Here is a 25,398-nt window from a genome sequence, read left to right on the forward strand (position 1 = left end):
ACAAGTTATTTTTTCAGTTTTAACCAAATGTGATATTTACCAATTTTGAGAGGATCAATTAGATTTTGTAGTTCGGATTTGTACCAAATGATCAGTCCTTCAGAGTCTCTGCCTCTATTGACAGAGCAGTGTTTTTGTGACGGCACAATTACCTCTCTGTAGCCTGTGGGACAGTGAGTGACAATGTCAGCCTTACACCATGTCTCCTGCAGAATGATGACGTCAACATCTTTAAGATTTTTGTTGAACTCCAGTGCTAAACTCTTCAGTCCAAAGGTTGATGAGTTTAGGCCCTGAATGTTCCACATGCTAACTGATAGGGATTTCATGTTGCAATGTTATTCTGTCAGCCCCATCTCTGTTGACATCTCCCTCTCTCTCCATCTCCCCTCCTCTCCTCCTCTGTCCCATAGCCACATCAAGTAGTTTGGGTGTGTATAAATACAGCTAAACCTAGGGTATGGCTAAATGGGATGTGTAGAAATACAGATAAACCTAGGGTATGGCTAAATGGGATGTGTATAAATACAGCTAAACCTAGGGTATGGCTAAATGGGGTGTGTAGAAATACAGCTAAACCTAGAGTATGGCTAAATGGGGTGTGTAGAAATCCCCCCACCTGATAATTTACTGTACTTAAAAACTCTAAAATACTATTTGGAGAACAGCAAAAACTAACAAAAATAGATAAATCCTACACATGTATTGAAAAATATAAAAATGCTTAGGTCTTCAATTACTTAGGCCTTCAATCGACAAGGACGCATAACAACAAACAGACTCAACCAAAGAATGAAGAAAATGATGAAATACAAAAGGAAAATCTACACATTAAAGGAAAAATCCACCCGCAACCACTCATTCTTTTTAATTTACTGTGTTAAATAACACTAATGTGTGAGAACATTCATTTTTGTTAACAGATCTTTCCTTTCTGCGTTATAATAAGGTTGGTAGAAATATGGAAAATCGTTGAGGAAATCTGTTGCAGCTCAAATCGAGAACAAAATCCACAATGCAATGATCTCACCTAAACAAACTGCACTATCAATGTAGGAGTCTCCAATCTCACCATGTTCAACCTGCAGATCGATGTGTCTCACAGAGTGGAGTTAAAATCACAACGGCAGATATACTTTTGAGGAGATGGGAAACGTCGACGATGCTACGTCAGTGGCCCACGCGGTGCATTCTGGGCGGTTCTGGGACAGGGATCGCTCTCCTTCACGGAGTGAATGGGAGTCTACTGGGCGCTAGCTCAAAAACCCAACATTAACACGAATTTAGTCAACAAGAAGTACAACATTACTAATCTTTTCCGAGATGTGAGGTAATTAACTTGCTATCTGTAGTATCGTTTAGCTTTGGAATCGTGGCATTACGTACTTTCGAAGAAAATAGCCACATTTCTCGACATAAAGTACACTGACTATGAGAAGGGATTGCGTGACGATTATCTTAACAACAGCGTGACGCAGCATGACAACCTGAACGTGATTGGTCAACAGTCTGCTGGGAAGGGCGTTATACATTGGTCCATTAAATTGGATTCCTATCTCCTTTCTATAATATCTCTGGCAAAGGCACCACGCAATGCATCCTGGACTAAAGAGGCCGACAAATAGGAGAAACCTGTTAGACCCTCCGTTAAATTACCAGTTTCTCAAGGCAGGAACATCACAAAAATATGATCAATGGCTCATTCGAGAGAAGACCTCCCGAGTTATATCGTCCAGTATTGAAATCTGACGTGTATGAATAACGTTTTGGCGATCTAAAAGTCATATTCCTATTAACTTCCAGTGTAGTGAGACTTTATCACGGTGCTACGTCATACCGGACATATTTCTGCCTGCTTGAAGGCAAATAACTCAGATACACATGAAAACATGAAATGACGCAGGGAATCGATAGAACATCACTCAGAAATTAACAAAAACAATACAATATTTAACCTTTACCTTAACCTGCACCGCTGATTGGACAGTGCCTCCATACAGGAAGGCAATGCATAGTGGGGCTCCGTGGCCTGTGGTTGAATGAACAACGTTTCTGTCCAGTAGCCAGCTAGAAATATTCAGTTTGTGGGCAGTTAAACATTTTTTGGGCACAGTTGAGTAGCATAAAATGCTTATATGGAAATAATTACAGTCACGCAGATCTTTAGAAATTGTAGGATCAATTGTAGAGTGGCCCTCATGAAAAACGTTGTTGACCCCCTGCTATAATGTATATGAAGTCACCCTTGTGGAGCGGTTCGTATTGTGTACTATGACAGTGTCATTGTCTCATGTGCTTCACAACAAAATTGTTGCTCTGCATTCAGAGATGTTCCTTATGATGTCTGCACCCAGCTCATTTTGTATTTGCCTGTCTGCATTATTCACCAGGGAAAGGAAACATTCTGTGAATACTGAAGCATTGCATCAACAAGGTGGCTCTGATAATATTGAAACATTGTATAAATGAACGAGGTGTCTCGGAGAAACTGAAACATTTAGTATCAACAAGACAACTCTGAGAATATTCATATTGCAACATAGTAGTCAACACGGAGGCAGCAGGGCCAGTTTGTCTGTCTGATATTATTGTGTTGCCTACGCAGCATCTGGGTGCTCATTATATACTAAAAACAGCCCTACATCCACACTATAGATAAATAACTTAGCAATATTTAATGACGTTATGCAGCAATATTGATCTGTTCATCTTTTAATTCAGGAAGATGGACAAGCAACACTGATGGAGTGAGAGGTGGAAATGCATTATACCAGAGGTAGGTAGACTACAGGTAGGGATTAGGATGCAGACAGAGGATGATGATGTAGACCTATAGGTAAGAAGTTAATGTTGGGCTCACTACAGAAGGCTATATCAAACCTCTGATACAGTACTGGACTACTAGTGGGTGTGGCGTACAGCAGGTCAGCCACCAGGGGGAGACTCGTCGAGGCCTGGTGACAGACAGAGTATACATCACGAGCCGATGGCTCCATCTGCTGGATGTGCCAGGTCTCGACGGGCTCTCCGGCCAGGACTAATTGTGGCTGACTGGGAGTTGGTGAGTAATCAGGGGCTGATTGCTCACCAGCTGTGCAAGGCCCATAAAGCTGCCATAAGGGCATCACACAGAGAGAGTGGGGGAGGAAAGGACTCCCGTATAGTTGGGGACGGTTGCAGAGGTATGAGGCGGGAGTTCAGTTTTTGTGCTGGACAGGATACAGCAAGACCCAGAGCGTAGAAGACGGTATCCTGGAGAGGGTCTCATGGGGGAGACCTATCTTTATCTTTTTGATTTATTATTTAAATAAACACCCTTGAAACCGAGCTAATCCTACTCTGTTCGTGTCTGATCTGGGTAAACGTCTTGACCAAACCCCCTGGTCTACCACAGGGGGAAAATGGTTTTCCAAAAAGTTAAAAAATCTAATTACATTCATGTATTTTTCTCGGGGCGCCGCAGCACCCTCATAACGCCTACTTCCCTCAGCTATGCTCTGTCCCCTCCCCTCCTGTCTCTCTCCTCTGCCCTCCCCACCCCCTACTTCCCTCAGCTATGCTCTGTCCCCTCCCCTCCTGTCTCTCTCCTCTGCCCTCCCCACCCCCTACTTCCCTCAGCTATGCTCTGTCCCCTCCCCTCCTATCTCTCTCCTCTGCCCTCCCCACCCCCTACTCCCCTCAGCTATGCTCTGTCCCCTCCCCTCCTCTCTCTCTCCTCTGCCCTCCCCACCCCCTACTTCCCTCAGCTATGCTCTGTCCCCTCCCCTCCTCTCTCTCTCCTCTGCCCTCCCCGCCCCTACTCCCCTCAGCTATGCTCTGTCCCCTCCCCTCCTATCTCTCCTCTGCCCTCCCCTCCCCTACTCCCCTCAGCTATGCTCTGTCCCCTCCCCTCCTATCTCTCCTCTGCCCTCCCCTCCCCTACTCCCCTCAGCTATGCTCTGTCCCCTCCCCTCCTATCTCTCCTCTGCCCTCCCCTCCCCTACTCCCCTCAGCTATGCTCTGTCCGCTCCCCTCCTATCTCTCTGCTCTGCCCTCCCCACCCCCTACTTCCCTCAGCTATGCTCTGTCCCCTCCCCTCCTATCTCTCTGCTCTGCCCTCCCCACCCCCTACTTCCCTCGGCTATGCTCTGTCCCCTCCCCTCCTATCTCTCTCCTCTACCCTCCCCACCCCCTACTTCCCTCGGCTATGCTCTGTCCCCTCCCCTCCTATCTCTCTCCTCTGCCCTCCCCACCCCCTACTTCCCTCGGCTATGCTCTGTCCCCTCCTTTCCTATCTCTCGTTCTCTCTCTCTTCCTGCCATGTAGCATCAGGCCTGTTGAGCTTGACTCAGGTCACAGACCTCTGGCATCGACACTCCCCCCTTCTCCTGCTCTAACATAGGACCAATATTAAATAGATACATAAAATATACTCTCATTCATTTACATGGAGTCAGATACAATCAATCATTGACACAGTGAATATACAACAGTCAGATGCATGACACCATCACAACTTAACTGACATTAGTGCCTGTCCCCAGATGGACAGTTAGGCTACAGTAAAGTACATTTACAGGTGATCACATCATTGTCCTGCTTTGAGACACATTTTTACTGTCTGCTTCCAGTTGCATGTTATTTTACTAGCCCTGCAAATGGTAATATATCTTACAATATCAAAACATATCTCAGTAACTGTCACAAGTGTATATCAATATAACAGCCTCCTACCTGTGCTCCACAACAGGATGGTCAGTACCACTGCAGGTATCATATCTCCCTCTAACTGGGGCTCCGCTGAGCGAAACAAGTCTACTGTCATGAAGAGAGAACTGAAGAGTGGAAAATACTGCTTGGCTTTATGACTTCTATCTCATTACTTCCTGACTTCTATGATGACAAACTTTTAAGCAGATAAGATCAGTTAAACCCACCTACCTACAGGAAACACTGACATTAGAAAAACTCCACAGGAAACTGCTGGCAGAGCAGTAAAGTTTCACATAGCGTCTGCTATACTATCAACTCTAACTTTCTACTGCTTGAGTTCACCTTTTATAAAGGTGTACTGGACATCTTGAATAGGGTCTGGATGCCTTATATTGAAAACAGTACAACAAAAGGAGTCTGTATTGAAAAGATACCCACTTCATGTTTTCAATAGCTGCTGGGTTGTTCAGTCCTGCCCTGGGGGTCTGCTGTCCTGTGGGTTGTCACTCTGGCCTTGACCTAATATACCTGAAACCAATAATGAATGTTTCATAAGACCATAAAGCTGAGTGGGATGTGTTGGGTTGGGGCTCTGCAGGGCAGTGGACACATAGGGACAGGACAGGGAGACCCAGCTATATTGTGTGGATGTTAAAGAGCTCTACAGTACATTACATTTTTTACATTTTAGTCATTTAGCAGACGCTCTTATCCAGAGCGACTTACAGTAGAGTGCATACATTTTATTACATTTTTTACATACTGAGACAAGGATATCCCTACCGGCCAAACCCTCCCTAACCCGGACGACGCTATGCCAGAGCCTGGGCGTGAACCCAGCCCAGCCTGGGCGCGAACCCAGAGACTCTGGTGGCGCAGCTAGCACTGCGATGCAGTGCCCTAGACCACTGCGCCACCCGGGAGGTCTACTAGATCATATGAGATGAATTATATGGAGGATGTAATGTAGTGTATATTGTGTGGATGTTAAAGAGCTCTACAGTACTACTAGGTCATATGAGATGAATTATATGGAGGATGTAATGTAGTGTATATTGTGTGGATGTTAAAGAGCTCTACAGTACTACTAGGTCATATGAGATGAATTATATGGAGGATGTAATGTAGTGTATATTGTGTGGATGTTAAAGAGCTCTACAGTACTACTAGGTCATATGAGATGAATTGTGCTGTTTCTGTGTGAATGTATGTGTAGGTGTTTCCAATCATTTCTCTTGGGATAAAAACTAAAACAAAAGGTGGGAAGGATTTTTTGGGGGAGAGAGTTGAGTTATGTACTAGACTAGTGGGGGTCGAGGAGAGAGTTGATTTATGTACTAGACTGGTGGGGGTCAGGGAGAGAGTTGAGTTATGTACGAGACTGGTGGGGGTCGGGGAGAGAGTTGAGTTATGTACTAGACTGGTGGGGGTTGGGAGAGAGTTGAGTTATGTACTAGACTGGTGGGGGTCAGGGAGAGAGTTACAAGACTGGTGGGGGTCGAGAGAGTTGAGTTATCTACTAGACTGGTGGGGGTCAGGGAGAGAGTTGAGTTATGTACTAGACTGGTGGGGGTCGGGGGAGATTTGAGTTAAGTATTAGTTAAGTACTAGACTGGTGGGGGTCGGGGAGAGAGTTACAAGACTGGTGGGGGTCGAGAGAGTTGAGTTATGTACTAGACTGGTGGGGGTCAGGGAGAGAGTCGAGTTATGTACTAGACTGGTGTGGGTCAGGGAGAGAGTTGAGTTATGTACTAGACTGGTGGGGGTCAGGGAGAGAATTGAGTTATGTACTAGACTGGTGGGGGTCAGGGAGAGAGTTGAGTTATATACTAGACTGGTGTGGGTCAGGGAGAGAGTTGAGTTATGTACTAGACTGGTGGGGGTTGGGGAGAGAATTCTGAAGAGTGGAAAATACTGCTCGGCTATATGACTTCTATCTCATTACTTACTTCTATGACGTGACAAACCTTTAATCAGATAAGATCAGTTTAACCCACCTACCTACAGGAAATATAAGATCAGTTTAACCCACCTACCTACAGGAAACACTGACATTGGAAAAACTCCACAGGAAACTGCTGACAGAGCAGCAACGTTTCACATAGTGTGTCCTATAATATCAGCTCTAACTTTCTACTGCTTGAGTTCACCTCTTATAGAATATTGGCTTAATGTTCCAGCACCTCAATATAAACAGTACCAGCACCCAAAATGAGTACTGATGAGGTCTCATGTTAGAGCAGGAGAAGGGGGGATGTGGTGTAGAAGCTAGAGGTCTGTTACCCAAGTCAACTCAACAGGCCTGATGCTATATGTCAGGGTCAGGCTGGGCTGGGCCAAGAGAGGAACAGGTTACTGGTTATGATGACATCACTGGTGAGAAGTCAGTGATAAAAATATATTCAGCTGATTTAAATGTCAGTCTATCTCTCCCTCCTCCCCTGTCTCCTTCTACCAACCCAGTCTGTCAATAAGTCCTATCTCTCTCTCTCATCTCTCTCTCCCTCCTCCCCTGTCTCCTTCTACCAACCCAGTCTGTCAATAAGTCCTATCTCTCTCTCTCATCTCTCTCTCCCTCCTCCCCTGTCTCCTTCTACCAACCCAGTCTGTCAATAAGTCCTATCTCTCTCTCTCATCTCTCTCTCTCCTCCCTCCCCTGTCTCCTTCTACCAACACAGTCTGTCAATAAGTCCTATCTCTCTCTCATCTCTCTCTCCCTCCTCCTGTCTCCTTCTACCAACTCAGTCTGTCAGTAAGAACTAAACTCAGCAAAAAAAGAAATGTCCTCTTACTGTCAACTGCGTTTATTTTCAGCAAACTTAATCTACTTAGTACTCATCCCGGATCCGGGAGCACCCTCATCAGTAAAAAAGCTGACTAGCATAGCCTAGCATAGCGCCACAAGTAAATACTAGCATCTAAATATCATGAAATCACAAGTCCAAGACACCAGATGAAAGATACACATCTTGTGAATCCAGCCATCATTTCTGATTTTTAAAATGTTTTACAGGGAAGACACAATATGTATTTCTATTAGCTAACCACGATAGCAAAAGACTCAACTTTTTTCCCCCACCATTTTCTTACTGCATAGGTAGCTATCACAAATTCGACCAAATAAAGATATAAATAGTCACTAACCAAGAAACAACTTCATCAGATGACAGTCTGATAACATATTTATTGTATAGCATATGTTTTGTTCGAAAAATGTGCATATTTCAGGTATAAATCATAGTTTGACATTGCAGCCACCATCACAAAATCTCACCAAAGCGGCTAGAATAACTACAGAGACCAACGTGAATTACCTAAATACTCATCATAAAACATTTATGAAAAATACACAGCGTACAGCAAATGAAAGACCAACATCTTGTGAATCCAGCCAATATTTCAGATTTTTTAAGTGTTTTACAGCGAAAACACAATATAGCATTATATTAGCTTACTACAATAGCCAACCACACAGCAGCATTGATTCATGCACGTTAGCGATAGCGAATAAACCAGCAAAAGATATTAATTTTTTCACTAACCTTCTCAAAACTTCATCAGATGACAGTCCTATAACATCATATTACACAATACATATATGGTTTGTTCGAAAATGTGCATATTTAGCGGCACAAATCGTGGTTATACAATGAGAATAGTGGCCAAACTGCAAACAAAATGTCGGGAGAAATCTTGGGAGAGGCACCTAATCTAATCAATAACTAATCATAAACTTGACTAAAAAATACAGGTTGGACAGCAAATGAAAGATACATTAGTTCTTAATGCAACCGCTGTGTTAGATTTTTAAAATTAACGTTACTACGACATACAGGGTGCGGTAAAGCGAGACCGCACCGAAATTAATGGCAGAATAATAGTTTAACTTTTTCACCGATCCTGTGCAGATGTTGTTACACGTGGTCTGCCACTGCGAGGACGATCAACTGTCCGTCCTGTCTCCCTGTAGCGCTGTCTTAGGCGTCTCACAGTACGGACATTGCAATTTATTGCCCTGGCCACATCTGCAGTCCTCATGCCTCCTTGCAGCATGCCTAAGGCACATTCACGCAGATGAGCAGGGACCCTGGGCATCTTTCTTTTGGTGTTTTTCACAGTATGTTGAAAGGCCTCTTTAGTGTCCTAAGTTTTCATAACTGTGACCTTAATTGCCTACCATCTGTAAGCTGTTAGTGTCTTAACGTCCGTTACACAGGTGCATGTTCATTAATTGTTTTTGGTTCACTGAACAAGCATGGGAAACAGTGTTTATACCCTTTACAATGAAGATCTGTGTAGTTATTTGGATTTTTACGAATTATCTTTGAAAGACAGGGTCCTGAAAAAGGGGCATTTATTTTTTTGCTGAGTTTCTCTCTCCCATCTCTCATCCTCCTCCTTTGTCTCCTTCTCACAACCCAGTCTGTCAGTAAGTCCTATCATTCTCTCTCTCATCCTCCTCCCTTGTCTCCTTCTCCCAAACCAGTCTGTCAGTAAGTCCTATCATTCTCTCTCTCATCCTCCTCCCTTGTCTCCTTCTCCCAACCCAGTCTGCTAGTAAGTTCTATCATTCTCTCTCATCCTCCTCCCTTGTCTCCTTCTCCCAACCCAGTCTGCTAGTAAGTCCTATCTCTCTCTCTCTCTCTCTCTCTCTCTCTCTCTCTCTCTCTCTCTCTCTCTGTCTCTCTGTCTCTCTGTCTCTCTGTCTCTCTGTCTCTCTGTCTCTCTCTGTCTCTCTCTGGTCTATCTCTCGTCTCTGTCTCTGTCTCTGTCTCTCTCTCTCTGTCTCTCTGTCTCTGTCTCTGTCTCTCTCTCTCTGTCTCTCTGTCTCTGTCTCTCTCTCTGTCTCTGTCTCTGTCTCTGTCTCTGTCTCTGTCTCTCTCTCTCTGTCTCTCTCTCTCTCTCTCTCTCTCTCTCTCTCCTCTCCCTCCCCCTCCTGAGAAATACTGCTCGGCTATATGACTTCTATCTCATTACTTCCTTACTTATATGATGTGACAAACTTTTAAGCAGATAAGATCAGTTAAACCCACCTACCTACAGGAAACACTGACATTAGAAAAACTCCACAGGAAACTGCTGGCAGAGCAGCAAAGTTACACATAGTGTGTCCTATAATATCAGCTCTAACTTTCTACTGCTTGAGTTCACCTCTTATAGAATATTGGCTTAATGTTCCAGCACCTCAATATAAACAGTACCAGCACCCAAAATGAGTACTGATGAGGTCTCATGTTAGAGCAGGAGAAGGGGGGATGTGGTGTAGAAGCTAGAGGTCTGTTACCCAAGTCAACTCAACAGGCCTGATGCTATATGTCAGGGTCAGGCTGGGCTGGGCCAAGAGAGGAACAGGTTACTGGTTATGATGACATCACTGGTGAGAAGTCAGTGATAAAAATAAATTCTCTCTCTCCCCCCTCCTCCCTCTCTACCCTCCCTACTTCCCTTCCCCTCCCCCCTCTCTGTCTCCCTCCCATCTCCCCCCTCCTCCCTCTCTACCCCTTCTCTATCTCCCCCCTCCTCCCTCTCTACCCCACTTCCCCTCCCCCCTCTCTGTCTCTCTCCCATCTCCCCCCTCCTCCCTCTCTACCCCACTTCCCTTCCCCTCCCCCCTCTCTGTCTCCCTCCCATCTCCCCCCTCCTCCCTCTCTACCCTACTTCCCTTCCCCTCCCCCTCTCTGTCTCCCTCCCATCTCCCCCCTCCTCCCTCTCTACCCTACTTCCCTTCCCCCCCCCCCTCTCTGTCTCTCTCCCATCTCCCCCTCCTCCCCCTCTACCCCACTTCCCTTCCCCTCCCCCTCTCTGTCTCTTTCCCATCTCCCCCTCCTCCCTCTCTACCCTACTCCCTCCCCCCTCCCCCCTCTCTGTCTCTCTCCCATCTCCCCCCTCCTCCCTCTCTACCCCACTTCCCCTCCCCTCCCCCCTCTCTGTCTCTCTCCCATCTCCCCCCTCCTCCCTCTCTACCCTACTTCCCTTCCCCTCCCCCCTCTCTGTCTCCCTCCCATCTCCCCCCTCCTCCCTCTCTACCCTACTTCCCTTCCCCTCCCCCCTCTCTTTCTCCCTCCCATCTCCTCCCTCCTCCCTCTCTACCCTACTCCCCTTCCCCTCCCCCCTCTCTGTCTCCCTCCCATCTTCCCCCTCCACCCTACTTCCCTTCCCCTCCCCTCTCTCTGTCTCCCTCCCATCTCCCCCCTCCTCCCTCTCTATCCTACTTCCCTTCCCCTCCCCCCTCTCTGTCTCCCTCCCATCTACCCCCTCCACCCTACTTCCCTTCCCCTCTCTATCTCCCCCCTCCCCCCTCTCTACCCTACTTCCCTTCCCCTCCCCCCTCTCTGTCTCTCCCCCATCTCCCCCCTTCTCCCTCTCTACCCTACTTCCCTTCCCCTCCCCCTCTCTGTCTCTCCCCCCTCTCCCCTCCTCCCTCTCTACCCTACTTCCCTTCCCCTCCCCCCTCTCTGTCTCCCTCCCATCCTTTAATTTATATTAAATAAAGTAAGGGGAGGTAGAAGAAGGGGAGAGGGGGAGAAGAGGAGAGGGGGAGAAGAGGAGAGGGGGAGAAGAGGAGAGGGGGAGGAGAGGAGAAGGGGGAGAAGAGGAGAGGAGAGGGGAAGGAGAGGAGAGGGGGAAGAAGAGAGGAGAGGGGGGAGAAGAGAAGAGGAGGATGGGAGAATGGGAGAGGAGGTACTGTTTGTCTCCCACCATTCCAATCAGAGGACTCTACCTTCTGTTATCAAGTGGGCGTTTCCACTATATTTAGTGTACCAGTCATTTCAGTGAAGGGAACAAGTGCACACTTTAGGAGAAAGGAGAGATAATTGGGGCAATGGTTCTTTCTAGTCTACAGTCCTGCGTCTGTGACACCAGATTATCACCTAGTGGCCATAAGAGGAACTGTCCTGTCAGTGTGTTTTTACTGCTGGCTCAAAACAACACATGACCTGAATACATGATATGATTCATCTGTGAGTACTAAAAGCATATGAATATAGTATATTATAGTATATTTATTATATATGTGGGTCTGATAAGTAAACACTCTTAATGGTTGCTGTTTTATCACACAGAAGAACATTGGACACTATGTAACCAAACACATGTGAAACCTCATGATATGAGTGATAAGAAGTGTTTAAAAAGGTGAGTTCTGAACCCTGTAGACTACTGCACTACTTCTGAAGAAGACCAGAGTCATTTCAGAATGAAGACTGCTATAGTTCTGACGGTGTTGCTGTTCTGTCTGTCTGGGGCCTGGACTCAGGGAGAGAGTGGAGGGGTGACTAGTAGTTCTGTCTGTCTGGGGCCTGGACTCAGGGAGAGAGTGGAGGGGTGACTAGTAGGTCTGTCTGTCTGTCTGTCTGTCGGTCGAGAGAGTGGAAGGGTGACTAGTAGTTATGTATGTATGTATGTCTGTCTGTCGGTCAGGAGAGTGGAAGGGTGACTAGTAGTTATGTATGTCTGTCTGTCTGTTTGTCTGTCTGTCGAGAGAGTGGAAGGGTGACTAGTAGTTATGTATGTATGTCTGTCTGTCTGTCTGTCGAGAGGGTGACTAGTAGTTATGTATGTCTGTTTGTCTGTCTGTCTGTCGGTCGAGAGAGTGGAAGGGTGACTAGTAGTTATGTATGTCTGTTTGTCTGTCTGTCTGTCGGTCGAGAGAGTGGAAGGGTGACTAGTAGTTATGTATGTCTGTCTGTCTGTCTGTCGGTCGAGAGAGTGGAAGGGTGACTAGTAGTTATGTATGTATGTCTGTCTGTCTGTCTGTCTGTCGAGAGAGTGGAAGGGTGACTAGTAGTTATGTATGTCTGTCTGTCTGTCTGTCTGTCTGTCGAGAGAGAGTGGAAGGGTGACTAGTAGTTATGTATGTCTGTCTGTCTGTCTGTCTGTCTGTCTGTCTGTCGAGAGAGTGGAAGGGTGACTAGTAGTTATGTATGTCTGTCTGTGTCTGTCTGTGTGTCGGTCGGTCGAGAGAGTGGAAGGGTGACTAGTAGTTATGTATGTATGTATGTATGTCTGTCTGTCTGCAGTATATACAATAAATCACCAAAGTATATGGACACCTGCTCGTCAAACATCTCATTCCAAAATCCTGGGTATTAATATTGAGTTGGTCCCCCCGTTGCTGCTATAACAGCCTTCAGTCTTCTGGGAAGGCTTTCCACTAGATGTTGGAACATTGCTGCGGGGACTTGCTTCCATTCAGCCACATAGAGTATAGTGAGGTCGAGCACTGATGTTGGGCGATTAGGCCTGGCTCGCAGTCGGCGTTCCAATTCATCCCAAAGGTGTTCGACGTTGTTGAGGTCAGGGCTTTGTGAAGTTCTTCCACACCAATCTCGACTAACCATTCATGTATGGAACTTGCTTTGCGTACAAGGGCATTGTCATGCTGAAACAGGAAAGGGCCTTCCCCAAACTGTTGCCACAAAGTTGGAAGCACAGATTCCTCTAGAATGTCATTGTATGCTGTAGGGTTAAGATTTCCCTTAACTGAAACTGAGGGGCCCAAACCATGAAAAACAACCCCAGACCATTATTCCTCCTCCACCAAACTTTACAGTTGGCACAATGCATTGGGGCAAGTAGCGTTCTCCTGGCATCCTCCAAACCCATATTAGTCCGTCGGATTAGTAGAAGGTGAAGCGTGATTCATCACTCCAGAGAATAGGTTTCCACTGCTCCAGAGTCCAATGGCAGCTAGCTTTACACCACTTAAGCCTACACTTGGCATTGCACATGGTGATCTTAGGCTTGTATGCAGCTGCTCGGCCCTGGAAACCCATTTCATGAAGCTCCTGACAAACAGTTTCTTGTGCTGATGTTGCTTCCAGAGGCAGTTTGGAACTTGTTAGTGAGTGTTGCAACCAAGTACAGATGATTTTTACACGTTACACGCTTCAGCACTCGGCGGTCCTGTTCTGTGAGCTTGTGTGGCCCACTACTTCTTGGCTGAGCCGTTGTTGGTCCTAGATGTTTCCACTTCTCAGTAACAGCACTTACAGTTGACCGGGGAAGCTCTAGCAGGTCAGAAACTTGACAAACTGACTTGTTGGAAAGGTGCCATCCTCTGACGGTGCCACGTTGAAAGTTACGGAGATCTTCAGTAAAGCCATTCTACTGCCACTTGTTTGGTTACTACATGATTCCATATGTGTTATTTCATAGTTTCAATGTCTCCACTATTATTCTACAATGTAGACAATAGTTAAAACTGATCCTAGATCTGTACAATGTAGACAATAGTTAAAATAAAGAAAAAACATTGCATTTGTAGGTGTGTCCAAACAATTGACCGGTACTGTATATGCATTGTGGAGGTGAACTGGTCCTAGATCTGTACAAAGGCATAACATCTACAGCAGGAACAACTGGCTGTGTTAGAGAACATATAAAACGAACTGATCCTAGATCTGTACAAAGGCATAACATCTACAGCAGGAACAACTGTCTGTGTTAGAGAACATATTAAACGAACTGATTCTAGATCTGTACAAAGGCATAACATCTACAGCAGGAACAACTGTCTGTGTTAGAGAACATATTAAACGAACTGATCCTAGATCTGTACAAAGGCATAACATCTACAGCAGGAACAACTGTCTGTGTTAGAGAACATATTAAACGAACTGATTCTAGATCTGTACAAAGGCATAACATCTACAGCAGGAACAACTGTCTGTGTTAAAAGGCCCAGCTGGATTTAAAATTGTCCTTGTCCCTGCAGCCAATCAGTGAGCAGCTTCCCCTCCCCTACATCTCAGGCAGTTCTGTTACTCACAACACTCCCCCTGCTTTCCTCAACAATGGAACAGCTTCCCTTCCCCTACATCTCAGGCAGTTCTGTTACTCACAACACTCCCCCTGCTTTCCTCAACAATGGAACAGCTTCCCTTCCCCTACATCTCAGGCAGTTCTGTTACTCACAACACTCCCCCTGCTTTCCTCAACAATGGAACAGCTTCCCTTCCCCTACATCTCAGGCAGTTCTGTTACTCACAACACTCCCCTGCTTTCCTCAACAATGGAACAGCCCACTGAGCTAAAGCCTTGCCATTACAAATATGTTTTAAAGGAGCGGGACATTTTTTACAATGAGGAAATAATATGTCATGTTTTACACGTACCTCAGCCATCATTGGGAATGGTGTCTTATGCAGTGACAAAATTAGATTTGCTGATGCAGTAAATCTAATACATAGGTGTTTTTAGGCATGAAAGGTCTGCGGTGATTCCGTGGTTATAAGTTACTGACCTTGGAATACATTTCTGGCCATGCTGGCAGGGTCTGAATCACACCCAATGTCTACATGGCACACTGACAGGGTCTGAATCAAACCCAATGTCCACCTGGCACACTGACAGGGTCTGAATCAAACCCAATGTCCACCTGGCACACTGACAGGGTCTGAATCAAACCCAATGACCACCTGGCACACTGACAGGGTCTGAATCAAACCCAATGTCCACCTGGCACACTGACAGGTTCTGAATCAAACCCAATGTCCACCTGGCACACTGACAGGGTCTGAATCAAACCCAATGTCCACCTGGCACACTGACAGGGTCTGAATCAAACCCAATGTCCACGTGGCACACTGACAGGGTTTGAATCAAACCCAATGACCACCTGGCACACTGACAGGGTCTGAATGTTAAGGGGAGGGAAAATTGGTCAAGAGGGTGATGATTATTGTTGTTCTACTGCCTGATTGTTAAAAAAGCTTTGTTAAAGAACAAGAAGGCCTGCACACTGTTTACAAAAGCTTTGTTTAATCAGCACAACAGTTTTCAGCTGTGCTATCATTATTGCAAAAGGGTTTTCTAATGATCAACTAGCATTTTAAAATGATAAACTTGGATTAGCTAACACAACGTGCCATTGTAACACAGGAGTGATGGTTGCTGATAATGGGCCTCTGTACGTCTATGTAGATATTCCATTAAAAATCTGCCGTTTCCAGCTACAATAGTCATTTACAACATTAACAATGTCTACACTGTATTTCTGATCAATTTGATGTTATTTTAATGGACAAAAAATTTGATTTTCTTTCAAAAACAAGGACATTTCTAGGTGACCCCAACTTTTGAACGGTAGTGTACATCTACATGATGTATTGTTACACCATGTAGGAGCAGTATAGACCTAGTCTGTTCATTATATACATATACATGATGTATTGTTACACCATGTAGGAGCAGTATAGACCTAGTCTGTTCATTATATACATCTACATGATGTATTGTTACACCATGTAGGAGCAGTATAGACCTAGTCTGTTCATTATATACATCTACATGATGTATTGTTACACCATGTAGGAGCAGTATAGACCTAGTCTGTTCATTATATACATATACATGATGTATTGTTACACCATGTACGAGCAGTATAGACCTAGTCTGTTCATTATATACATCTACATGATGTATTGTTACACCATGTAGGAGCAGTATAGACCTAGTCTGTTCATTATATACATCTACATGATGTATTGTTACACCATGTAGGAGCAGTATAGACCTAGTCTGTTCATTATATACATCTACATGATGTATTGTTACACCATGTACGAGCAGTATAGACCTAGTCTGTTCATTATATACATCTACATGATGTATTGTTACACCATGTAGGAGCAGTATAGACCTAGTCTGTTCATTATATACATCTACATGATGTATTGTTACACCATGTAGGAGCAGTATAGACCTAGTCTGTTCATTATATACATCTACATGATGTATTGTTACACCATGTCGGAGCAGTATAGACCTAGTCTGTTCATTATATACATCTACATGATGTATTGTTACACCATGTAGGAGCAGTATAGACCTAGTCTGTTCATTATATACATCTACATGATGTATTGTTACACCCTGTAGGAGCAGTATAGACCTAGTCTGTTCATTATATACATCTACATGATGTATTGTTACACCATGTACGAGCAGTATAGACCTAGTCTGTTCATTATATACATCTACATGATGTATTGTTACACCATGTAGGAGCAGTATAGACCTAGTCTGTTCATTATATACATCTACATGATGTATTGTTACACCATGTAGGAGCAGTATAGACCTAGTCTGTTCATTATATACATCTACATGATGTATTGTTACACCATGTCGGAGCAGTATAGACCTAGTCTGTTCATTATATACATCTACATGATGTATTGTTACACCATGTCGGAGCAGTATAGACCTAGTCTGTTCATTATATACATCTACATGATGTATTGTTACACCATGTAGGAGCAGTATAGACCTAGTCTGTTCATTATATACATCTACATGATGTATTGTTACACCATGTAGGAGCAGTATAGACCTAGTCTGTTCATTATATACATCTACATGATGTATTGTTACACCATGTAGGAGCAGTATAGACCTAGTCTGTTCATTATATACATCTACATGATGTATTGTTACACCCTGTAGGAGCAGTATAGACCTAGTCTGTTCATTATATACATCTACATGATGTATTGTTACACCATGTACGAGCAGTATAGACCTAGTCTGTTCATTATATACATCTACATGATGTATTGTTACACCATGTAGGAGCAGTATAGACCTAGTCTGTTCATTATATACATCTACATGATGTATTGTTACACCATGTCGGAGCAGTATAGACCTAGTCTGTTCATTATATACATCTACATGATGTATTGTTACACCATGTCGGAGCAGTATAGACTGACAGTAGCTGGCTACTTATTTAGATTTAGTTTGACCTAATGAAACTGCCTTAAATGTGTTGTAGTTAAAGAAAATGTATTCGCACTAATCAATCAACACATTCCTGTCTTTGTATTTCTCAATATAATAGCATTATTTAATTAAATCCATTTCCTCAACTGCGTTTCCCACTCCAGTCGGCGATTTGCGTCGTTCAGGCGATGCTGCTATCGTGACGTATAATGTAGTGCACGGTTCATCAAAAACAACAAGTCAACCACCTCGGTAGCTTGCTAGCCAACGTAGCCGAAAGATTCAAGCTGTTTTTACGCTTTCGGTGTATATTAGCTGCTGTGTTTTAGACACACTTCTATCGTATATACTTGTTAACCTATTTAATTTAATATGACGTTATTTTTTATTAGTCAGATATAGTAGCTGGCTGGTTAAATTAGCACTAGCTTAGTCGCTAATGATAGCTAGCTAGCTAATATCCCCGAACATGAGGTCAGTAAGCTTCTCCCCTCCTGCTAAAGAAGAGGTCTGCTGGACGGAGAAAGAAGCTCTGGGGCTGAACATTGTAGTGAAAGAGGAGAAGGAAGAGGAGGATGTCACAGTTAAAAAATAAATTGAGGGTGAGGCTGTTACAGTGAAAGAGGAAGACGTTACAGTGAAAGAGGAAGACGCGTTCACAGTGAAAGAGGAGGATGAGAAAGAGGATGCCGTTTTTGCCGTGAAGAAGGAAGGGGAGATTTCTGTCACATTGAAAGATGTTGAGGTAGGAGATCTGATTTACATCAGTAAGTACCGCCTTAAATTGGATTTTCACTTTGGATATTCGGAGTTGGCTCGTCAATACCTCATCAAGGGAGGGCCCTGGAATGATGACTGATATGTCTAGAATCAGACGACGTAGAGAGCAAGCTACCCCTTGTTTTCTCCGTTCCGTTTTCAAAAAGTGACTTAACATATATATTTGAGAAGGGTCTATCTGGGGGCCACGGCATGTAGTGATTTTAATGTAGTTATGATTTACTACACACAGTGCCCCCCAATAGTGCCATGCGAGAGTTGGGTTGGCTACACCAACGATTATGGATATACTGACAAGAAGTCTCTGCCCTAACAAGCGGAGTCGTTGTCCACAAAGCGGCACTGTGGGTTGTCTAGCTCTCGCCTATCCTTTCTTTGGATTGGTGGATCTTATTATTATTGTTATCTATTGTTTATATTCTATGACGGTTGTTGTCGTCAACCGCCTGTATTCAATGGAGAGAGATGCTAAGCTACTAGCATGAATATGCACAGCGATCTGGAGACAACTCCTATAGTGTTTTTTATCAAAGTTGTCGGTATGTCACGTGTCCACATAACAATTTAAGAATTACGACACTTCTGTTAGATCAAGTAAACCTCACGTAGCAAATAAGCCATTCATTTTGTTGTTGACCAAATTCAACACTTTCCACATTGGGTTGATAATTGTTTCCACTAGAGAGACAACCAATTGGGTACAACCTACTGTAACCTACTGGCATGACCTAGAGAGAGAACCAATTGGGTACAACCTACTGTAACCTACTGGCATGACCTAGAGAGAAAACCAATTGGGTACAACCTACTGTAACCTACTGGCATGACCTAGAGAGACAACCAATTGGGTACAACCTACTGTAACCTACTGACATGACCTAGAGAGAAAACCAATTGGGTACAACCTACTGTAACCTACTGACATGACCTAGAGAGAGAACCAATTGGGTACAACCTACTGTAACCTACTGGCATGACCTAGAGAGAAAACCAATTGGGTACAACCTACTGTAACCTACTGACATGACCTAGAGAGAGAACCAATTGGGTACAACCTACTGTAACCTACTGACATGACCTAGAGAGAGAACCAATTGGGTACAACCTACTGTAACCTACTGACATGATCTAGAGAGAAAACCAATTGGGTACAACCTACTGTAACCTACTGGCATGACCTAGAGAGAAAACCAATTGGGTACAACCTACTGTAACCTACTGGCATGACCTAGAGAGAAAACCAATTGGGTACAACCTACTGTAACCTACTGACACGACCTAGAGAGAGAACCAATTGGGTACAACCTACTGTAACCTACTGGCATGACCTAGAGAGAAAACCAATTGGGTACAACCTACTGTAACCTACTGGCATGACCTAGAGAGAGAACCAATTGGGTACAACCTACTGTAACCTACTGACATGACCTAGAGAGAAAACCAATTGGGTACAACCTACTGTAATTGCATGAGAAAATAATGGTACCAGTCAAAAGTCTCCATGACTCTGCCGTTGTGCTGTAGAATTTGTGAATTTTGTCGCTTGTATAATAAGGGACTGTCATTTGTCCCAACATCACAGGCCACAGACTTTGATAAAGACTTCCAAAAGTTTTTCCGCAGTTTGAGTTCGACTGAGTTTTTTTAATGGAGTTTCTCCCTGTGCACCTGCCAATGTAAATCCATAGAACGAGACAAGTTACCAGACAGGACATATTTCTGATGCTCTTCCTATTGATAACCTGAATGACAATTAACTTGTGGGTGGTGGTCGTGATGACGGCCTATTCGATGACGTCCATCGGGATTCCCCCCCAAAAAAGAAGACGCTCTGGATTGATCACTGGAGTCAGATGTGAAGGAGGAGGTTGATCACCAGGAGTCAGATGTGAAGGAGGAGGTTGATCACCAGGAGTCAGATGTGAAGGAGGAGGTTGATCATCAGGAGTCAGATGTGAAGGAGGAGGTTGATCACCAGGAGTCAGATGTGAAGGAGGAGGTTGATCACCAGGAGTCAGATGTGAAGGAGGAGGTTGATCATCAGGAGTCAGATGTGAAGGAGGAGGTTGATCATCAGGAGTCAGATGTGAAGGAGGAGGTTGATCATCAGGAGTCAGATGTGAAGGAGGAGGTTGATCATCAGGAGTCAGATGTGAAGGAGGAGGTTGATCATCAGGAGTCAGATGTGAAGGAGGAGGTTGATCACCAGGAGTCAGATGTGAAGGAGGAGGTTGATCATCAGGAGTCAGATGTGAAGGAGGAGGTTGATCATCAGGAGTCAGATGTGAAGGAGGAGGTTGATCATCAGGAGTCAGATGTGAAGGAGGAGGTTGATCATCAGGAGTCAGATGTGAAGGAGGAGGTTGATCATCAGGAGTCAGATGTGAAGGAGGAGGTTGATCATCAGGAGTCAGATGTGAAGGAGGAGGTTGATCATCAGGAGTCAGATGTGAAGGAGGAGGTTGATCATCAGGAGTCAGATGTGAAGGAGGAGGTTGATCATCAGGAGTCAGATGTGAAGGAGGAGGTTGATCATCAGGAGTCAGATGTGAAGGAGGAGGTTGATCATCAGGAGTCAGATGTGAAGGAGGAGGTTGATCATCAGGAGTCAGATGTGAAGGAGGAGGTTGATCATCAGGAGTCAGATGTGAAGGAGGAGGTTGATCATCAGGAGTCAGATGTGAAGGAGGAGGTTGATCACCAGGAGTCAGATGTGAAGGAGGAGGTTGATCATCAGGAGTCAGATGTGAAGGAGGAGGTTGATCATCAGGAGTCAGATGTGAAGGAGGAGGTTGATGGCCACATCAGTGAATCGTACTTTTTGGAGAAATGTCCTCTGGTCTGATGAAACAAATATAGAACTGTTTGGCAATAATGACCATCGTTATGTTTGGAAGAAAAAGGGAGAGGCTTGCAAGCCAAAGCTCACCATCCCAACTGTGAAGCATGGTGGTGGCAGCATCATGTTGTGGGGGTGTTTTGCTGCAGGAGAGACTAGTGCACTTCACAAATTAGATGGCATCATGAGATGGGGAAATTATGTGGATATATTGAAGCAAAATCTCAAGACATCAGTCAGGAAGTTAAAGCTTGGTCGCAAATGGGTCTTCCAAATGGACAATGACCCCAAGCATACTTCCAAAGTTGTGGCAAAATGGTTAAGGACAACAAAGTCACGGTATTGGAGTGGCCCTCACAAAGCCCTGACCTCAATCGTATAGAACATTTGTGGGCAGAACTGAAAAAGCATGTGCGAGCAAGGAGGCCTACAAACCTGACACAGTTACACCAGCTCTGTCAGGAGGAATGGGCCAAAATGCACCCAACTTATTGTGGGAAGCTTGTGGAAGGCTACCCGAAACGTTTGACCCAAGTTAAACAATTTAAAGGTAATGCTACCAAATACTAATTGAGTGTATGTAAACTTCTGACCCACTGGGAATTTGATGACATAAAAGCTGAAATAAATCATTCTCTCTACCATTATTTTGACATTTCACATTCTTAAAATAAAGTGGTGATCCTAACTGACCAAAGACAGGGAATCTTTACTAGGATTAAATGTCCGGAATTGTGATGAGATTAAATGTATTTGGCTAAGTCGAAACTTTAGACTTCAACTTTAGGTACCGTTACTGTGTTAAAAACAGAGGCAGTTGTGGGACTGATGTGTGTGGTGTTAAATGGGAAATCTGAAATTTGTTTCTAAACATTGGAGTAAAAAAAGAATGACATCTTTGTTATTGTTTCAACTGCAGATTGGTTGTTTGTTGTGTGGCTTTTTTAAAGGGGCAACCTAGGTTTTAAACAGAAACAAAATGGCAGCCCAGAGACCTGAGCTGTGTTGTAATACTCATACTAACTGTACTATTTGTGTCGTACATTGAGTTTGTAGTATGCTTATTGGTCGTAGTATGATATAGTTGGTTTAGCCAAAAGTTCCCTGGTAAGCAAGCATTTCTAAACTTTATTCACTGTTATGGGGTACTATTTTGGTGTGATGTCATTATGGGGTATTGTGATGTCATTATGGGGTATTGTCTGAAGATGTCATCCATTTTAGAATAATAGCCAAAGAACATTTTACTGGTTAAAGTCGTTTTTAAATACAAAGTAGTACATTTTCGACAAAAACATAAACATTATATTAATCAGGACATTCAAATGAACCTTACAATTATAATCCAAAGTAGTGTGAAATGCACTCATAAGTAACCTGTAAATGGAGGCTATATCTGCTGTCAGCCTATGAGAACTCCCCTGAGTTTTCCCCCACGGTGGTAAATTAGTGAATAGACACAGAGCTTAATGTGAGTTTCCTTGAGTAGCACTCCTGATCTTGCACTGATAGTGTGTTGTCATATTCAGAATACATTGTGGAAAAACTAAAATCTTTGCTCACCTTTTTTGCTCCAGGCAGATATACAACATACATAACTAGTGGTTTCTGCATTATCAGGGAGGTGTTTCTGCAACCAAATTGCATGTGCATCGCCCTTGTCGCAATTTTAGAAAACACAGAAAGGGGCCTATATTGGAGACCAAAAGTCATCTGGCACACTGCTTAGGATTTCAACAACTTTTACTTTTTTCTAGCCTATAATCATTGATGTTACTACTAATGTGAAAAAAAGACTAAATATGACTATTGTTGCTCACTTGACTGTCTTAAGACAATTGTCAAGTAATTTTAACATTCATTACAGACGTCAATTGTTGTACAACATCATGGCTACGCTGATGGCATCACCTTTTACAGTGGATTTCTGCTGTTGTGGGCCTTTAACCATCTGTCTGACTTGTTGTTCACACAGGAGAGAGACGTGACTATCGTGTATCCTCTGGGGAGCCTCAACAACATCATGAAGCTGACGAGGCAGAGAGGAGTCTCTCCCGATCATATCACCTCAAGAAACACCAGAGGAGACCCACAGGGAAGAAATCTCACTGCTCTGACTGTGGGAAAGGTTGCAAATCTTCATCAGAACTTAAAATACACCAGCGAGTACAAACAGGAGAGAAATCTCACCACTGTTTTGATTGTGGGAAGAGTTACTTAAGATCAGAATCACTAAATGTACACATGAGAATTCACACTGGAGAGAAACCTTCTGGCTGTGATCAATGTGGGAAAATTTTTACTCACTCAAGCTGCCTGATAGTACATCTGAGAGCACACACTGGGGAGAAACCTTATAGCTGTACTCAATGTGGGAAGAGGTTTAATCACTCAAGCTGCCTGATAGTACATCTGAGAGCACACACCGGAGAGAAACCTTACCACTGCTCTGACTGCGGAAAGAGTTTTGTTCAACAGATTTAAAATCACACCAGAAAATACACATAGTAGAGAAACCTTTTAACTGTACTCAATGTGGGAAGAGGTTTAATCACTCAAGCTGGCTGATAGTACATCTGAGAGCACACACAGGGGTGAAACCTTATAGCTGTGATCAATGTGGGAAGAGATTTGTTACATCTAGCCATCTGACTATACACCAGAGAACACACACAGGAGAGAAATCTTATAGCTGTAATCAATGTGGGAAGAGTTTTACTCAGACAAGCAAATCTCATAGCTGTGATCAATGTCACAAGAGATACTCTGATAAAAGATCTCTGATCAAACATCAGAAATAATAAACTTTTGGTTCCTCAACTGCGTTGCCCACTCCAGTCAGCAGAAAGAGTCGCAGCAGAAGTGCGTCTTTTTATATTTGATTTGATTTATATATATTTTTATTCAAAATGCAGATCTACAATTTACATTGTTACATCATACAAAACAGAACACAGGTATTAACAAGAAAATACTAAAACATACAAAAAATATAAATAATGAACTATTCTAGTGTAGTTGTAATCACTCTGAAAAAATCTATAATGATTCAGGAAGATGTTATTGTTGTTGTTATTCACTAGGATTAATGTTTTAATAAAATAGTTACATTCAATCAGAAAAATTTGTAATTTTGGTATAGAATTTTGTAATTTTTGTTTGTGTATAAAGTATTTGGCAACAAGAATAAAAAAAATGAACAATAATTTCAATGGTCTTGTTATCATTGCAATAGTAACATATTATATCTTTCATGTCAAAAACATGGGTCGTGTTCATAATGGTAAATAAGTATTTTTCAAGGTTTTCCCAAAATTCTGACACAAATTTACATTAAAGAACAAGTGGGACAGATTCTCACCTTTTTTTCACAGAAAACGCAGATATCATCAACAGCCACAAATTTGGATATCATAGAATTACATGGATATACAGTATCTTATGTAAAGTTTTAAAGTGCTCTTCCTTAACTTTGTTTGGTATACAATATTTGTAAGGCCTTAACCAGGCATTTTTCCAGACAATGTCAGGACAATGTCAGCTTGTCCTATGTTGCTATGTCTGTATGCTATGTCTTGTTCTATGTTGCTATTGTCTATATTGTAATTGTTTTTAATAACCTGCCCAGGGACTGCGGTTGAAAATTAGCCGGCTGGCTAAAACCGGCACTTTCACTGAAACGTTGATTAATGTGCACTGTCCCTGTAAAAATAAAAATAAACTCAAACTCAATAATAAGCATGTTCCAGAAACATTTTCCTCTCGGTGGAAGTTGGTTTCTGAATGAAGAATTTGTCTTATATATTTATTACAACAAGATTTCTCAAGTAAGCCCACGCCTTCCAATCTGAGTTCTGGATAAACTTTGTGATCATTACCAAAGCTAAGATGAGTTTTCATGAGTGTAGTTAGACCACTGGGAACGGCTTTGATCACAGAAATAAACACTGAAAGGAATTGGAAACTCTTTCAATGTTATAAATTGTTCATATGTGAGAATATTACCTCTGTTGTCAAAAACATCAAGAACAAAGTCAATATTCCTCTCATGCCAGCTGGGGTAGAACAATGACTTATTCCTTACAGTTATGTCTGAATTATTCCACAAAAGAGCTTTATGTGGGGAAAAATTGTGTAGGAAACATATTTTCCAGGCCTTAAAGCTTGTTGGTGAAACCTAGCCAATTTAGCGGGTAATCTTTCAGGAATATAATGACATTTCAGTAAAAATTGAAGACCTTCCAACTTATGAAACACATTATTTGGAATGAAATACCATATTGAATGGGTATTGATCAAACATCTTTTCAACCAGTTGATCTTGAAAGTGTTATTTATGTCACAAAGTCCAACACTTC

The 25,398-nt window shown here is 43.3% G+C and overlaps 1 protein-coding gene and 1 long non-coding RNA gene across 7 annotated transcripts in view; both read left to right on the top strand.

The window, feature by feature from the left end:
- The window catches only part of LOC139579424 (N-acetylaspartate synthetase-like), a 72,780-nt gene that overhangs the window by 13,550 nt on the left and 33,832 nt on the right, over nucleotides 1-25,398 (top strand). The gene's annotated exons all lie outside the window — the stretch shown is intronic.
- Nucleotides 1,203-24,252, top strand: LOC139579425 (uncharacterized). The gene is made up of 3 exons (XR_011675746.1): nucleotides 1,203-1,330; nucleotides 2,722-2,776; nucleotides 23,016-24,252. It is a non-coding gene; the product is annotated as an uncharacterized lncRNA (long non-coding RNA).

The sequence above is a fragment of the Salvelinus alpinus genome, chromosome 6 (genome assembly GCF_045679555.1).
Source record: "Salvelinus alpinus chromosome 6, SLU_Salpinus.1, whole genome shotgun sequence".
Classification (NCBI taxonomy): domain Eukaryota; kingdom Metazoa; phylum Chordata; class Actinopteri; order Salmoniformes; family Salmonidae; genus Salvelinus; species Salvelinus alpinus.